Raw genomic sequence first — 17,682 nt, 5'->3', positions numbered from 1 at the left:
ATTCTATCAATTTAGTGACTAGATCATATTGAGAATATGATTTTTATAATTGAAAAAAATTACTAAATTAATAAATTTTCATAAATATATTTGGTCAATATCCAATTAAACATCCAGGTATTATATATGTTATCAATGAACTTTTTACAACATCAATCTTTGAAAAAGTTGTTAATGGAGTGACTGGAGGACAAATATGATTAATTCGTAATCTTTGAAGGATCAATTTGATTGAAAAAATCTTGTAGACTACAAGAAAAAGCAATATTTGTAACAAAAAATATTGTTACAAAAAATCGAAATTTTGAAACAAAAGGATTTTGTAACAAAAAAAGCGTCGTTGCAGTATGTCCCGTTATAAAAAATTTTTGTAATAAAAAGTGGAACTGTTACAATTCAAAGTAATATTTTATAACAAATTTTTCTGATACAAAAAGTCAATGCAAAAATCGTTACAAAAGTGATAACAAATTTTGATTTTCAAAATATTTTTTGTGACAATATATTTTTTTATCATAAAATTGTTACAAAATGTAACTTGATTTTGTAACATTTTTTTTGTTTAGTTACAAAACACTATTTATTTTGTAATTATTTTTTTAATACAAATTACACGCATAATTTTCTAAATTATATTATTTTTTAATTAATTAATATATTAACTAATTTACTCAGCAAATCAATATTTTATATAATATATAATAACATAGATAGTTCAAATATCTTTCATTTAACTAAGATTGTTTTATAAATCTTCAACTTATAAACTTTAAAGTACAAACTAACAAGACACATTGAAGAACCCTAATGAACTAGATAGATACATAAGACAAGAAAAACAATAAATTATAAATCTCCAAAATATAAACTACAAATTACAAACTCCATCATGTTCATACATCTCCTTTCTCATGGAGAAGCTTCTAATAATTAAGTGACACACACCTGAAAAGATGACCAACCAAAAAATACTAGTTTAAGGAACAGGATTTGTTTTTCCTTTAAAAATGCACAGAAAAAACAAAAAATTATACTCGTATTATTCAACAAAAAACTATAACCTTGATGATTGTAGAACAAGCCTCTCAACATCTCTAATGTATAAAATGATGGGAGCAGTTAGCACAAATATGTGAGGAAATCACACAACCAACATAACCAAACGGTTCAACTCAAATTAAATGAGACCTGCAATATTAAAAACAAGACACTTTGCAGAGCATGGTTCTTCATGTCCTGTCACCTAAGGTTTGAAGCTCCATAGACAATGGTAGAGTTTTGTCAATATCAACAATCTGCTGAAATTTAAAATCCTATTGCATTACCAACCAAAGGCATAAGCACATACTTATCAAAGCATCAATATCCTCATCACATAAACTATACACCCATCCTAAATTTTCCATTCAACAAAAAGACCTGGGTCGAAGGGAGCTCACCTGGAAAGCTGACCAACTGAACTAATGGCCGAAACAAGAAGACTACCACCACCACCACCACTCAAGGGAGCAGATGTTGGTTCTATCTGCTTCTGCAATTCACCATAATGGTATAAAAGCAGCAACAAATCAACCCTAAACACTAATAATCAGAAAAATAAAAGCATCAATCAACCACTAAACCTACGTATATTACAATGTATCAACAAAATTTGAATGATCTGCCAACAAAATTTGGGAGGATGGTATTTTTGATTGTGTATTTGATGAAGCCATCTAGAACAACAATAATATAAAACAACCACTACAAAAAATTCTAGTTAATAAATATATTACACTATTGAATAATCTGCCTGAATCAACAAAATAACAATCAACCAAATATAATCAACAACAATAAAGAATCTGTTAATACACGGCAAAATTGCTTGACTCCAAAATAAGAAAAGTAAGGTTGATAAATAGAAATTGGTTAGAAATTTATTTGATAAGCTACAGGTCTGGTTAGTTCTCATCTCAACATTTTTTATCATACATTGTAAAACTCCTATAGAATCGACAGATTAATCAGTTCCTCAGTGAATCAAATTATAACCCAATGAGGCAATATGTCAATAACTGAATAAATAATAAAAAAATACCTAAGAAGAGGGAGACCAAGCACGGCGAAGCAGAGTCTGGCAATGGGAAGGTAGCCGTGACGGTGAGCCATGCCGGACGAGGGTGCGACGACAACGACGACGACGCGACGCTGTCACGCAGAGGAGGTGACGAGCCAGGAAGGAGATGCACAGGGGCCAACGCGAGAGTCACGAGACGAAGCAGAGTAGCCAAATGGCGACGCATCAGTGGTGAAGGAACAACGATCTCCAACGGCGAGCTTGGTAGCGACTAGGCGCGACAGAGGTGGCAGCGTCCTCTCCTCCATCGCGTTTCCCACAACAGCAGCTCTCTGTCTCAACGTCTCACTCTCTCCCCTCTTCGTCAACGTTGACGGCGACGCGTGGGACAGCGGCTCCACGGCGGTGAGGCGCGACGTCAGCGCAGTCTTCTTCTTCTCCTTCTCTTTTTCTCTGTTTTGCGTGTCTGTGTGTAAGGGTATGTTGTGTGTGTGTTTCTTACGTTGAAGGAGGGTGAGGCTGCGGCTGTTAGGGTTAGAAATTAGGGAAATTAGGGTTTTGAATTAATTTGGGAATTAGGGTGTGAAATTAGGATTTTATAAAAGAATAAGGATAGATATGAATAGATATTTTGATAAAATTAGAGGGTAGAGTAATTTTAATACCAAATATACTCCATTCAAAATATTTAAGATTATTTATCAACATATTACTAAATTCAATTAATTATTTTTAATTTAAAATATAAAATGAACCTATTAATCATATTCTTATAAAATATAGTTTAAACTCAATATTAATTATTCAAATTAAATGATATCACTTTTCATTATTTTTCTATCACTGGAACTTTAATTTCAATTTATAAAATAATTAATTATAATAAAAATTGTATATAAATATTAACTGACTTAAACTTAAAGTATTTATAAAAATTATTCTAATCATTTTTAATAAATTAATTCTACGAGTTCAAATTAATAATGATAGAATTTATTTAAATTAAATTATATAATTCTTTTTTATTTTTCAATTACCAAAATTATAATTTCAATTATACCAGATATATATCCAATAAAGGTTATATAAAAATTTTAATTAATTTAAATTCTAATTATTATAAAAATTACATATAACTCCTAATTATTTTTAAATTTAAAGTATCATAAAGCTTTATTTAATTTCTTTCAGTAAAATAATTTTCTTAAAATAAAATCCTCAACAAATATAATAAATTTAATTATCAAAAAATTTGGAATGTTACAGTTGGGTTATGGTGGATTTAGGACTAGTAGAGAGAGAAAAAAAATCAGAACTCTATATTTTATTCTTAAGGAAGTTTTTTAAAATTTATTTAAATGGACGAGGACGGCAAACAGCAGAATGAAAAATAAAGGTGAGGGGTAGATAATACATATCATTTATATATTAATTTTATAAAAAATATAAAATAATATATATCATTTTTAAAAATAAATCATTTAATTTTTAATTTTTTTTATAAAAAATAATTAATTAACACAAATAATATTTTAAAAAATAAAATTTTTAAAATAAAATAAAATTATCTTAAAAATTTTAACATTTTAAAATAATTTTTTTTAGTTACCAAAATTCTTGTATTTTGTGACAAACAAATAATTTGTTACAAAACAATATTGAATTTTGTGACAAATTAATTTTTTGTTACAAAATAATTAGAGTTTTTGAAACAAATGGATATTTTGTTACAAAATATTTTAAACTTTTGCAACAACTTCATCTTTTGTTACAAAATATTTTAAAATTTTGCAACAAAACACTGGTTCGTTACAAAAGCCAATATAATTTGTAACAAAAAAAAAATTAAGTCGTTACAAAATATCAAAACATTTTGTAATAAATTGTATTGTTGTTATAAAACATTATTATTATGTAACAATTACTAATTTTTGTTACAAGAAAATAATTTTTTGTAACAATTTTAAATTTGTTACAAATGTTCTATTTTCTTGTAGTGATATAGATAAATTTAAAAAATACTTTATCTTTCGTGGACTAATTTAAATAATTTTGTACCCAAATGATTGATAAATAAAAAGATCTTTTAAAATAAGATAACTAAACATAAAATTAATTTTATATTTTAAAAAATCTTTGAAAAAGATAATTCAAAAAAAATATTTTTTTAGAAGTTCACCTAAACAGGTCCTAAATATACTCATATATGGAAATGGAAGTTAGTTAATTTATTAGAAGTTTAATTAATTCGAATTATATATTTGTGAGTACAGTGAGAAGGAAAATAAATAAAAAAATATTTTATAAATATGCCATGTAAAAATTATAATATTTTTAAAATTAATCAAAATACATAAGATAAAATAAATTAATACAAATTAAAACAAAATTAATTTATTTATTTCAATCAAATCAAATCATTAATATAATTAATTAGTTATAATTAATTTGGTCAAACAAAATATTAAATATTTAATATTTATCCCAATCAAGTTAAATAAATAATTAGTTATGATATTTTTAAAACTTATTAATTATATAAGATGAAAAATTAATGAAAATTTAAATAAAATTAATTTATTTATTCCAGTTAAATCAAACAATTAATGTAATTGGTTAGTTATAGTTAATGTATTTTATAAAAAAATATATGCAATGTAAAAATTATAATACTTTTAAAAATTATTAATCAAAATACATAACATGAAAAAATTAATACAAATTAAAGAAAATTATTATTTATTCCAATCAAATCAAATAATTAATATAATTAATTAGTTAAAGTTAATTTGGTCAAACAAAATTTTAAATATTTGATATTTATCTCAATCAAATTAAATAAATAATTAATTATACCCTTTTTAAAAATTAATAATCAATAGATATAAGACAAAAAATTAATACAAATTAAAATAAAATTAATTTATTTATTCTAATCAAATAAAATAAGCAATGTAATTAATTAGTCATTCTTAATATAGTCCAAAAAAATTAAATAATTTAATATTTATCTCAATCAAATTAATTAACATATTTAAATGAATCAAATAAAATAAATAAAAAATACATTCAAGAACATGCAACCTAAACATTTGTTAATAATTTGAAATTTCAAATCTTTCGTATGTTGGTAAAATTAGTATTAAGTTTTGGAAGAAGGAACAGTTTAAAAATTTTAATAAAAAAATAAAAATTTGAATTATAATTTTATCTTATTTTTTAACCATTTAAATTTTAAATTTTAAATTATACACAATATTTTATTATTAGAATAGTTACTCATAAAATCTTATCCATTAAATTCATCAATTTAATATAAATTAAAACGTATTAAACTTTTGCAATAAAATGTCTTTTTTGTTACAAAATATATTAAACTTTTGCGATAAAACAACATTTTGTCACAAAACATATTGAACTTTTGTAACAAAATAACACATTTATAAAAAAGGAAAAATTGTTACAAAAATTAGAAAACTTTTATAACAAATTATCTTGTAGTTACAAAAGATTATTAAACCACTCTTCCACCTTAACCCATGACAACAATAAAGACGTCTCACGGCCCACAAATTCAGCCCAACAGAATACACAAATTAAATTATAATTTAGTCTTTATCTTATCTTATAGTTATCTCTATCTTTATCTATATCTTATCTTTATCTAATTTTATCTTTCATAGGCCAATACTCTATATATACTTAGTTTTACCTTTATAGTTTACAATTCATTCAATCAACAATCAATAAAATTTCTTCATCTTTTTCTTTCATAATTCTTTTATTTTTCTATTCTTTCACAATTTTATTATGGTATCAGAGCTCCTCTTGAGCTCTGCTGACATCCATGGATCAAGGAGAAAGGGTACACCAGCAACTTCATCCGGATTCTCTTTTGGACCTTTCGTCAGCCCAACACTTTTCTTTCATGGCACTTCCTTTCAATGAAGAAGCTCGTCCTTCAAACCAACTTGAACTTCTGCCAAGTCCAACTACTCATTATCTTTGTTCTTTCAATATCTTTTCTACTGTTAACAATTCTTCAAATCGAGATTCATTCTTGAATACTTGGATCATTGATTCTGGTGCCACATATCACATTGCATCAAATTTGTCTTGGTTTATTTCTTACACACAAATTTCTCCTATTATTGTTCATTTACCAAATGGTTCTCGAACTACTGTTTCTTATAAAGGCATCGTTCAATTTTCACCATCCTTGGTTCTTCATGATGTTCTTTATTTACCTCATTTCAACTTTAATATTATCTCTGTTTCAAAAATTACTTCAGCACTCATATGTGAACTCACTTTTTCATCTTCTTCTTGCACTCTACAGAGCAACAATTTGGGGACAATTGATTTGGCCAGAATGAGAGAGGGATTATATGTCTTTGAACCCAATTTCGGTAAAAATTCATCCACTACACACTCCATAAATTCCATCCAATCTCCACCCATTACACCTTCCAATATATGGCATTTTCGTTTAGGACACCTTTCTGGGCAAAGACTTAATCATTTACATAAACAATTTCCTTTTATCTCTATGCATCATGACGAGGCTTGTGACATTTGTCATCTTTCTAAACAAAAGAAACTTTCTTTTTCTCAAAGTTTTAACAAAGCCAATGCAAGTTTTGATTTATTACACTTTGATATTTGGGGTCCGTTTCGACAAAATTCTATTCATAATCATAAATATTTTTTTACTATTGTTGATGATTTTAGCCGCTTTACATGGGTTACTTTATTAAAATCAAAAGGAGAAGTACAGAATCAAATAAAAAATTTTATTACTTTAATTGAAACACAATTCAACTCCAAAGTCAAAACTATTCGTTCTGATAATGGACCAGAATTTATTTTACCTGATTTTTATGCTTCAAAGGGCATTATTCATCAACGTAGTTGTGTTGAAACTCCTCAACAAAATGGAAGGGTAGAACGCAAGCATCAACATATTTTGAATATAGCTCGTGCTCTTATGTTTCAATCTAATTTACCATCATCTTTTTGGTCTTATGCTGTTAGACATGCTGTTTATTTACTTAATAGAGTTCCATCATCTGCAATTAATTTTAAAACACCATTTGAGATTTTACTCAATCTTCCACCAAATTATCATGACATTAAAGTTTTTGGATGCTTATGTTTTGTTTCTACCCAAATGGCAAATAGATCAAAATTTGATCCAAGAGCCAAAAAGGCTGTATTTATTGGCTTTCAATCTGGTTTTAAAGGGCATATTGTTTATGTTTTAGAAGATAAAAGAATTGAGATTTCTAGAAACGTAATTTTTTATGAAAAGATCTTGCCCTTAGTCACAAAAAATGTCCAATTCCAGACACTTAGCCCAACATTGCCAAACACACCTTCTCAAAAACAAGATTCAGTTAGTCTTCCAGTTGAACCCTTACCTATACCCATTGACCCAATTCCACCTAGTTCTTTATTTTCTCCAACAACCTCTCCTTCTTCCTCACTATCGTTTCCTAACCAAGTTGAACCCATGACCACCGAATCCCTTTCAACACTAGACACTAGTCCACCATCACCTTCTCATCCCCCGTCACCTTCTTCACCACCTGAGCAACCCCATCCTCGTCATTCCGACCGGCCTCACCGACCTCCAGCATATCTCTCTGATTACTTGTGTAATTCCTCTCTCATCTCTACAAATCAATCTCCCTCAAAGTGCAAGTATCCTTTATCTTCAGTCATGTCTTTTTCTTCTCTTTCATCTTCACATAAAAAGTTTCTTCTATCTCTACATTCCGACGTTGAGCCAAAGTCTTTTAAGGACGCCAATCAACACTCTAATTGGCGTAGTGCTATGAAAGATGAGTTGGATGCTCTTGAGCTGAACAAAACTTGGCGTCTTGTTGATTGCCCTGCAGGGGTTAAGCCGGTTGGCTGTAAATGGGTCTATCGCATCAAACGCAAGCCTGATGGTTCAGTTGATCGATATAAAGCACGCCTTGTGGCTAAAGGGTTCACTCAAACTGAAGGTGTTGATTTCTTGGAAACTTTCTCCCCTGTTGTCAAGCCTGCCACTATCAGATTAGTTTTGGCATTGGCCTCTATGAAGCATTGGCCTATACATCAGTTGGATGTCAATAATGCTTTCTTACATGGGGATCTTTCTGAGGATGTTTATATGACTCTGCCACCCGGATTTATATCTCCTCAACCGAATCAATGCTGTAAGCTACTAAAGTCACTGTATGGTTTACGACAATCTAGTCGTATGTGGTATGACAAACTTTCTCATCTTTTGCTATCTCATGGATATCAGCAGACCTCATCTGATTATAGTTTATTTGTCAAATTCATTGGTGATCAAATTTCTATCCTTTTAGTCTATGTTGACGACATTGTTCTCACTGGTAATTCTATTTCTGAACTTGCTGCCATCAAGTCTATTTTACACCAACACTTCCGAATTAAAGACTTGGGCCCATTAAAATATTTTTTGGGTATTGAAGTTGCTCAATCAGAGAAGGGAATTTGCTTATCTCAGAGAAAATATTGTCTTGATCTTTTGGAGGATTCTGGTTTATTAGGTGCTAAACCTGCCTCTGTTCCAATGGATAGTACCACAAGACTATATCAAGACCAAAGTCCCTTGCTATCCGACCCTTTTGTATATCGTCGTTTGGTTGGCCGTCTTATCTATCTCACCACTACTCGACCGGACATCATGTATGCCACTCAACAATTAAGTCAATTCATGGCATCTCCTACTGAATCTCATCTTCAAGCTGCCAAGCATGTGTTACGATATCTGAAAACTAGTCCCGGCAAAGGACTTTTCTTTCCAAGGGAATCAGAAATTCAGCTTCTCGGCTTCAGTGACTCTGATTGGGCCGGATGTCCTGACACTCGGCGATCTTTAACAGGTTATTGTTTCTTCTTAGGCAGTTCTTTAGTCTCTTGGAAGACCAAGAAACAAACCACCGTTGCCCGCTCTTCCACGGAAGCAGAATATCGTGCACTTGCCAACACAACTTGTGAACTTCAATGGATAATAAATGTGTTACAATTTTTACGCATCTCTCCTATTCGCCCACCAGTTTTATATTGTGATAATCAGAGTGCTCTTCATATTGCTGCTAACCCGGTTTTTCATGAACGGACCAAACATTTAGAGGTTGATTGTCACTTGGTTCGACAAAAAGCTCAAGCTGGAGTGATGAAACTTCTCCCAATTCCCTCTTCTGGGCAACTAGCTGACATCTTCACCAAGTCTTTGTCTCCTCAACCCTTCCATCTTAATCTGAATAAGCTTAGTGTTCTTGACATCTTTCATCCTCCAGCTTGCGGGGGCGTATTAAACCACTCTTCCACCTTAACCCATGACAACAATAAAGACGTCTCACGGCCCACAAATTCAGCCCAACAGAATACACAAATTAAATTATAATTTAGTCTTTATCTTATCTTATAGTTATCTCTATCTTTATCTATATCTTATCTTTATCTAATTTTATCTTTCATAGGCCAATACTCTATATATACTTAGTTTTACCTTTATAGTTTACAATTCATTCAATCAACAATCAATAAAATTTCTTCATCTTTTTCTTTCATAATTCTTTTATTTTTCTATTCTTTCACAATTTTATTAATTATTATTTTGTAATAATAATAATAATAATTAATTCTTGTTAAAAAAAACAATTTGTAACTATTTTAAAATTTGATAAAAAAATTTTGTTACAAATATTTCGTTTTTTGTAGCGTTAGGATTAGCACAGAAGCGAGTAGTTGATGAGAGGTTAAGTATCGGCCACCAAAAATTCCATAAATTAAACCTCACTTTCTATAATTAAATCTTAACGATATATAGTTATGCCACATGAATTACATTCCTAGAAGTAATGATTAATTTTTGTTCTAAAAGCTTGCCACGTGTAGCAACCTGTTGGCTATAAATTGATAACACCCAATGGAGTTTTATATATGTAGGCACACTATCAATTTAAACAAATTAAAATCCTTATTAGGGTGATCCTTAACTTCTTATTATTGCCTTACTTGAAAATCATGATGATGAAGTTTTTTCACCTTGCACTTTTGTCTACACTATTGTTCATAAAATTAATCCTAATTCTTGGAGATGTTGGCACTGCTACTTCTTATGGACCTCCATATATACGTAAGGACACACAATTCTCCTCTTCTAGTTATAATAATTAAGTTCTAGATAGTCATAATTTGAATTTGTGCAGCCACTGCGTGTGATGGAAATAAAAGAGAGCAATTTCCAGCGGGGAATATGTTTGTAGCTGTGAATGAAGGATTGTGGGACAATGGTGCTGCATGTGGAAGGCGTTACAAAATAAGGTGTCTGAGTGGAGACAATAGACCCTGCAAAAGTGACATAATTGAAGTTAAGGTTGTTGATTTGTGTCATCGAACTCCGTGTCCCACCATGCTTTTGTCAACTACTGCCTTCTCAGCCATCTCTCGCTTCTCCAATGCCAAAATCAACATTGAATATGCCCAGTCAGTCTATATAAACTTCTCATTTCTTCATGTTTTGATTATAGATTTCATCTGAGTAATCTACTTAATTTTGTTGCTTTAATTTTTGCTTTTATAATGCAGGATTTGATCGATATATTCAGGGTTCAGCTGAGACGCAAGCCTAATAATTATATGTAAATAATGCTGTAACAATAAACGGCATCATTATTGAGGAATTCAAGCTGCTAATTTGTTTCAGAGAGAACTGTGAAATAATGTAACAAAATCAAGTATATATATGGTGCTTGATTGAATATTTAATGTTTTGTTTTCTATACATAGTCATTACTAATTAGTGAGCAAAGCAAATTCTAGTGCAAACTGCAAAGAAATAATGACAATGGTAATCTAATTAAATATTTTTTTACGTGTGTTTCAATAGTAGTGCATCAACTTCGGTGCCCATGTCACTATTAACACCCTTGAAAAGCAAATTAAATTAATTTGAAAAATAAAAAAATAAAATAAAAATTGGACATGCATGGGAGACTCAATTAACATAAACTAGATATTAGAAAAGAGAACCAAGCATCATATATAATAAAAAGTTAAACTAATGAATTAACTAATAGGAACTAATAAATCTGTTAGTATTTTCTTTTGTGTATTAAATATTTTAATATTAGTAGATATAAATTTAGTCAAAGTGGTTTACTTTTATGTTTTTCCTTCGTCCAATTTATTCACTTATTTTCTTATGCGTTTTTAGACCTTATCTAAATTATTAGTTAATTAGGGGTTAAAAAACATGTCTCAATCTTTGTTAGTTGATGTGTGTAAAACTCTTTTTATAAATATATTTAACAAAAATGTACTGTCACTATTGCCAAATTATTTTCATTATCTTTCCAGTATTTTTTGTATTTAGATTTTGTATTTTGTTGTTTTGTTTTGTGTTTATTCTGTTTTGGAATATTTAGTTGCCAATCTTTATTTGAACACATACATCTTTATGTTTTTGTGTTTTTCTCCAAAAATGATTGAAGTGTTATAAAATAACTAAATAAGAAAGATAAAATAAAGAAGTGTAAATGAAAGATTCTAGTATTAATATTCACTAATAACAATAATTTATATATTAATATTGTATTTGTAGTATATGAAGAAAGAAAGAGAAAGAAAAGCTTTATATTGTACATAGAGAGAGAGAGAAAAAAAATACTTTATTGATGTGTAGAATGTATCTGATGATGCCTTCTATTTATACAGGTAAGGTACTCTTATTTTCAACTCTCATTTATTTTAATTCATCCTTCAAAAGTGATTCTTTCATTGTTCACCGTCCAAGTCATAAATGAGCATCCATGTATTTGATCTTATCATAACACTCTCCCTTGGATGACCATTTAGGATTATTGCCTCGTTAAAACCTTACTAAAGAAAAATACAGTGGGAAAAAACCTTAATGAAAGAAAAAGAGTACAATATCCTTTAGTGATGGGGACTGCCTCATTAAAAACCTTGTCAAGAAAAACTCGATGGAAAAAAACCTGACCAAGGAAAAAAGAGTACAGTCTCCCCCTCTTGTCGATATCAGTTGATGTCTCGAAATCGGCGCATCCCAATCTCATGTACCAATCTTTTAAAGGAGGATTTTGGGAGTGACTTTGTGAACAAATCTGCCAGATTGTCACTTGAGTGGATCTGTTGGACATCAATTGTCTCCTGATTTTGAAGATCATGAGTGAAGAAGAATTTGGGAGAAATATGCTTTGTTCTATCACCTTTAATGTATCCGCCTTTAAGTTGAACAATGCATGCTGTATTATCTTCAAACAAGATAGTTGGAGCTATCTTATAATCAATCAGTCCACATGATGACAGAATATATTGGATCAGACTTCTGAGCCAAAAACACTCGCAACTAGCCTCATGAATCGCTAGTATTTCGGCATGATTAGAGGATGTTGCAGCAATCGTCTGTTTCGTGGACCTCCATGATATAGCTATTCCACCATATGTAAATAGGTATCCTGTTTGAGATCTCCCTTTATGTGGATCAGACAAGTAAAACAATCCCATATCAACCGTTCCATGAAGATATCGAAAGATTTGCTTGATTCCACTCCAATGTCTTCTGGTTGGAGAGGAACTATACCTCGCTAGTAAATTCACCACGAATGATATATCGGATCGTGTATTATTAGCAAGATACATTAGCGCTCCAATGGCACTAAGATATGGTACTCCAGGACCAAGGATATCTTCATTTTCTTCTTTAGGACGAAATTGATCCTTTTCCACATCCAAAGACCTTACGATCATTGTGGTACACTCAAAGGATGTGACTTATCCATATAAAATCTTTTCAAGATCTTTTCTGTGTATGTTGTTTGATGAATAAAGATCCCATTTTTTATATGCTCGATCTGCAAGCCGAGACAAAATTTAGTCCTTCCAAGATCTTTCATCTCAAACTCTTCTTTTAGAGTTTTTATAATTGTTGGAATCTCTTCAGGAGTCCCAATGATATTTAAATCATCAACGTACACAGCAATTATAATGAATCCAGATGCATATTTTTTTTATGAAAACACATGGACAAATATCATCATTCTTAAATCCATTTTTTGGCCAGATACTCAGGAAGACGATTATACCACATTCGTCCAGATTGCTTTAGACCGTATAAAGATCTTTGCAATTTAACTGAGTATAATCCCTGTGAATATTCATTGGATGGTTTAGATATCTTTAGTCCTTCAGGGACTTTCATATAGATATCCCGATCTAATGAGCCGTATAAATAGGTTGTTACTACATCCATTAAATGCATATGCAGTTTATGATATGCAGATAAACTGACCAAATAACGCAATGTTATCGCATCCACTACAACGGAATACGTTTCTTCATAATCTATACCGGGCCTTTGTGAAAAACCTTGTGTCACAAGTCAGGCTTTGTAGCGCACAACTTCATTTTTCTCATTTCGTTTTCTCACAAATACCCATCAGTATCCAACAGGTTTTACATCTTCTGGTGTACGGACTACAGGTCCAAAGACTTCACGTTTTGCAAGTGAGTCTAATTCAGCCTTCATGGCTTCTTTCCATTTTGGCCAATCATTCCTTTGTCGACATTCTTCGACTGATCTTGGCTCAAGATCCTTACTTTCATGCATGATATTTAATGCCACATTATATGCAAATATTTCATTGACAATTGTCTTATTTCGGTTCCATTTCTTTCCTGTAAAGACATAATTTATCGAGATCTCATCATTTTCACAATTTTCAGGTACCTGAACGTCTTCTGGCGTTAAAATTATATCAGAATTTTGGACAACTGCAGGTGTCTTTACTGTGTCTTTTTCAACAGAAATAGCATTTACCTCTTTTCTCTTTCGAGGATTTTTATCTTTGGAACCGACAAGCCTGCCTCGCTTCTGGCGTGTATTTGCTTCAGTGGCTATTTGTCCTACTGGGACATCAATTCGAATTGGGGCATTTTCTGCCCTGCCACGCTTCTGGCGTGAATTTGCTTCAGTGGCTACTTGTCCTACTAGGACATCAATTCGAATTGGGGCATTTTCCGCTGGTATATAAGATTTGGTTATCCTCTTTGTATCGGAAAATGCATCAGGCAATTCATTTGCTATTCTTTGCAAATGTATAATCTTTTGAACTTCTAGTTCACGTTGCCCTGATCGAGGATCTAAATGCATCAACGATGATGCATTCCAATTAAGTTCCTTTCCAGGAAGCTTATTCTCTCCCCCTAATGTTGGAAATTTTGATTCATCAAAATGACAATCCACAAACCGAGCTTTAAATACATCTCCAGTTTGTATCTCAAGATACCTCACTATAGAGGGAGAATCATATCCAACATATATCCCCAATTTTCTTTGGGGTCCCATTTTGGTGCGATTAGGTGGTGCAATAGGAACATATATCGCACACCCAAATATTCTTAAATGGGAGACATTTGGCTGCTAGCCAAAAGCTAATTGCATAGGAGAGAACTGATGGTAACTCGTTGGCCTCAAACGAATAAGTGCTGCGGCATGTAAAATAGCATGCCCCAAACCGAGGTTGGGAGATTTGTTCTCATAAGCAAGGGTCTAGCAATTAATTGGAGGCGCTTAATAAGTGATTCTGCTAACCAATTTTGTGTGTGAACATAAGCTACTGGATGTTCAACACTTATTCCATTAGCCATACAATAAGCATCAAAAGTTTGGAAAGTAAATTCACCAACATTATCAAGACGAATTGCTTTGATTGGATTTCCTGGAAATTGTGTTTTTAATCAAATAATTTGAGCCAGTAATCTCGCAAACGCCAAGTTGCAAGAAGATAATAAGCACACATGTGACCATCTCGAAGATGCGTCTATCAGGACCATAAAATATCTAAAAGATCCACATGGTGGATGAATAGGTCCACATATATCACCTTGAATCCTTTTTAAAAATTCAGGGGACTCAAATCCAATCTTTACTAGTGATGGCCTTAAAATTAACTTCCCTTGAGAACATGCAGCACAACAAAATTCACTAGATTTAAGAATCTTCTGGTTCTTTAGTGAATGTCCATGAGAGTTTTCAATAATTTTCCTCATCATGGTTGTTCCCGGATGACCCAATCTATCATGCCAAGTTATGAATTTATTTGGGCTAGTAAACTTTTGGTTTACAATGGCATGTGATTCAATTGCACTAATCTTGGTATAATACAACCCAGATGAAAGTGAGGGTAACTTTTCTAATATAACATTTTTATTTAAATAATGAGTTATGACACATAAATACTCATGATTTCCCTCATTCATCGTTTCAATATAATATCCATTTCGGCGAATATCTTTGAAACTCAACAAGTTCCTCAGAGACTTGGTAGATAATAATGCATTATTTATTACAAATTTTGTTCCTCCAGGAAACAAAATTATAGCTCTTCCGGAGCCTTCTATCACATTGCCTGAGCCAATAATAGTATTAACATACTCTTCTTTTGGCACAAGATGGGTAAAATATATAGTACTTTTAAGAATAGTGTGCGAACTTGCACTATCCGCAAGGCAAATATCTTCAGAATATGTCCTTGCCATTTTTCTTCAAAAACAAATAATGATAATAATAAAATGAGTAAAAGTACATGCACAGTAAAATTATTCACATGAATACTTAACAAACACACACATATCAAACTATTCTATCATTGATCAAATAGCCAATATTTCCTTCAGAATCCTTAAAGAAATTAGATACATCATAATGAGTGGTAGAATTTTCAGCATCATTTGAAACAAAATTTGTTTCCTTTCCTTTGTCATCCTTTTTCAAAGATGCCTGGTAAAGATCAACTAGGTGCCTTGGGATACGACAGGTACGTGACCAATGGCCCTTTCCACCACAACGAAAACACTTATCCTCTGTTGATTTATTTTGCCCAGAATTTATTTCTTTATCCCACTTCTGGTGAGATCCTCTCTTTTGAATATAATTCTTTTTCCTTCCATAATTTTTCTTGTTATTAAAACCTTGCCATTTACCTCTTTTGGGGTAATTTGCCGCATTTACTTCAGGAAATGGGGCAGCGCCAGCTAGGCGCGCTTAATGATTTTTCAAGAGCAACTTATTGTTGCATTCAGCAACAAGAAGGCAAGAAATTAACTCAGAATATTTTTTAAATTCTTTTTCTCGATACTGCTGCTGCAGAAGCATATTCGAGGCATGGAAGGTTGAGAAAGTTTTCTCCAACATATCATGATCAGTTATCTTTTCCCCACATAATTTCATTCGTGAGGTGATTCAAAACATTGCAGAATTATATTCATTTATGGATTTAAAATCCTGCAGACGCAAGTGCGTCCACTCATATCGGGCTTGAGGAAGTATTACCGTTTTTTGATGATTATGCCTTTTTTCAAGGTCTTTCCACAGATCTCCAGGATCTTTTAATGTGGGATATTCATTTTTCAATCATACTTCAAGATGATGACGAAGGAAAATCATGGATTTGGCTTTATCCTTCTGGGATATATTATTTTCAGCCTTAATGGTATCTCCAAGATCCATTGAATCAAGATGGATTTTAGCATATAATATCCATGATAAATAATTGTTTCCAGATATATCAAAAGTATTATATTCAAGATGAAAGAGTTTCGACATAATAAAAATTTATTACTTGAAGTCTTCCTAAAATATCGTTAGAATTTCGTGCTGATAACGTATTATAAAATAACTAAATAAAGAAGATAAAATAAAGAAGTGTAAATGAAAGACTAGTATTAATATTCACTAATAATGATAATTTATATATTAATATTGTATTTGTAGTATATGAAGAAAGAAAGAGAAAGAAAAGCTTTATATTGTACATAGAAAAAGAGAGAAAAAATATTTTATTGATGTGTAGAATGTATTGATGATGCCTTCTATTTATATAGGTAAGATACTCTTATTTTCAATTTTCATTTATTTTAATTCATCCTTAAAAATGATTCTTTCATTATTCACCGCTCAAGTCATAAATAGACATCCATGTATTTAATCTTATCATAACATAAAGAAGTGTTATTGATTGGGAGCTTCGAAAAAAGATGAATAAAGATGAGCATCGCAATAAAAGAAGAGTGGCAGGAGCTGATTCAAATTCCTCCTCTTTATTTAATCTTATAAAATATATTCAATTCACTAACAATATTAGTAGCCTACAATTTAGATCAATTTTCATGATTGTAGTCCCAATAATATTTAACCATGCATTTAATATTAAGTGACTTTCTTTATCTTCTAAGAAATTTTACTGTAACAAAGTCTTTCTTAGACTATTTAAGTTGAAATTGAACGTAGACCACCTAAAGAGAGTTTTGTCACTCGTCCTTATAAGAGCTCCAGGTAATTAATAATAATAAATAGCAATCTTGTAATTATTTTTAGAAAAATATTAGTTATATATTAAAATTAGTTATTAAAATAAATTATTTATATATATATATATATTATTTAACTTATTTTTAATATATATTTTGTATTTAAATATATATTTTATATTATTGATTAATTTTAGTGACTGATTTTAGTATATACATAGTAATTAGTCCATTTTGGAAGGCAAACAATTATTATTTAAAACATA

The sequence above is a fragment of the Arachis hypogaea genome, chromosome 18, assembly GCF_003086295.3.
Source record: "Arachis hypogaea cultivar Tifrunner chromosome 18, arahy.Tifrunner.gnm2.J5K5, whole genome shotgun sequence".
NCBI classification, from domain to species: domain Eukaryota; kingdom Viridiplantae; phylum Streptophyta; class Magnoliopsida; order Fabales; family Fabaceae; genus Arachis; species Arachis hypogaea.
This window is presented reverse-complemented; position numbering follows the sequence as displayed.